Raw genomic sequence first — 1,814 nt, 5'->3', positions numbered from 1 at the left:
GGGAGTGCGCAGGACGGACCCCTCGGCCGCCGCCGCCAGGCTGGGAGGGGGTTTCCTTCTCGGAAGCTGCGGGGACCCTTTCGTCAGGCTCACACCCCTCCGTCTCAGCATCCCTCTCCCGGGGGGCACCTGGCCGCAGCCCACCGCTTCTCCCCGCCCCCTTAACACTGCCTTTTCCAGAACGTTCCCCATCATCCCAGACACGCTCTTTTCCTCACTGACTTGCTGCGGCCCAGCCCCTCCGCCCCAAGGAACATATACTTTATCATCCCTAGTTTCCGTCAACAGGGAGCGTGATGTCACAGGAGCAGGGCCACCCACTGGCCGTGTGGCAGTTCACTCAGACGCCGGGTTTCCAGAGCCAAGGGGATGACCCCCTCCAGCCCGTGAGGGTCAAATGAAACGGGGCAGAGATGCTTCGGAATCTAGAGAGGGCCAGGGAAAGGTCCCTCTCCGTGGCCCCCGTTCCCCGTCTGGGGCCCTGCCTCCTGGGTTATAAAGCCATCTCCCCCTCCCCCCCCCAGGCTCCTGCTGTCCCCTTGTCTGCAGCCGCAGGCGCTGGGACCCCAGTGGGTGGTTTCCCGAGGAGGACCCGGCAAGCGTGTTGTCCCGTTTGTCTCCAGGCTGCAGGCTGAACACAAAGGGACCTCAACTGCTCACTCGCAGAGTCAGCTCTCCTGCTGCCCTCACTCTCTCCCACACCCTCCCCCTCTGTCCTTGCGCCAGGTCCCCGAGGTGTCGAGGTGTTGGTGTTGCTAGGCCTCGCCCTGAGCCGGGCCTGGCAGACAGAAGGCTCTCAGGTGAGTGCTGATTGGATGAAGGAGGTGAGGAAGGCGGGACCCTCCGTCAGGCTCTCCCCCTGTCCTTGGGGACAGGGCCCTGCTGATGTCAAAGCCTCTCCCCACCAGGCACCAGAGGACCCAGGGGTGGCTCCGAAGTGCTCTGAGGGCTTCCGTGCCCCCGTCCCCCAGAGCAGGGGTGAGGCTGGGCAGCCCTGAGCATAGGATGTGGGTGACCATGTGACATCTGTATGTGCGTGTGTGTCTGCCCCTCCAAACACACGGTGACGCCATCGACAGAGACAGATACCACAGCAGCCAGGGATAGAAACAACTAGTGTATTGATTTGGGGGGAGAGAAGGGGTGCAGATGGGAAATGGGGGGCCAAGGGGCCCTTTAGTGTTTGCCAAAATCACGGAAACACACCCTCTACGCCTTCGCCTTCTCACCTTCCTCCTCCAGCAGCGCGGGGCCACGGCCGGCTCCCACCCTTCCTAGTCCCCTCCATCTCCCTCCTCCCCTGCACCCACTTGACCTTGACCTCCAGTAACAGGGCAGAGCCCTCGCTTCCGGCTTCCAGGTGAGGCAGGCTCCTAGAACCTTCCTTCCCCTCTTTCCCACGGCATTCCCATCTCTTGTCTAAGTAAGATACAGAAAAAGCAAGTGCGGCTGGTACCTGGCAGAACGAGTCAGCCCCGGGGCTGGGGCAGGGGTGGGGCTGGGACGGGGCAGGCAGGGAGCCTGAGCCAGGTGTAGTGGACGATGGGGGCCGGCCGGGGGGCCCGGCTCAGCCCTCCTCCCTTGGAGGCTGGCACAGGAGACTCCACAGCCGCCTCTCAGGCACCATGTTCATGAGGTCCCCGGGGCAGGGGCGGCAGTGGGGCACAGAAGCGGGACCCGGGCCCTGTAAAAGCATCCCTTTCCCTCGGCTTCCGGAGGAAGCCCTCTTTGGTTTTAAGGCAGATGTGAGTTTCCTGGAAGCAGGGAAAGGAAGGGGCTGGAGATAGATGCTATTTTTTTTTTTTTTTTTGCTT

At 62.6% G+C, this 1,814-nt stretch overlaps 1 protein-coding gene across 1 annotated transcript in view; it reads left to right on the top strand.

The window, feature by feature from the left end:
- The window catches only part of RIT1 (Ras like without CAAX 1), a 245,244-nt gene that overhangs the window by 58,101 nt on the left and 185,329 nt on the right, over positions 1-1,814 (top strand). The gene's annotated exons all lie outside the window — the stretch shown is intronic.

This window comes from Crocuta crocuta, unplaced genomic scaffold, assembly GCF_008692635.1.
Source record: "Crocuta crocuta isolate KB4526 unplaced genomic scaffold, BGI_CrCroc_1.0 scaffold528, whole genome shotgun sequence".
Taxonomy (NCBI): domain Eukaryota; kingdom Metazoa; phylum Chordata; class Mammalia; order Carnivora; family Hyaenidae; genus Crocuta; species Crocuta crocuta.
This window is presented reverse-complemented; position numbering and strand designations above follow the sequence as displayed.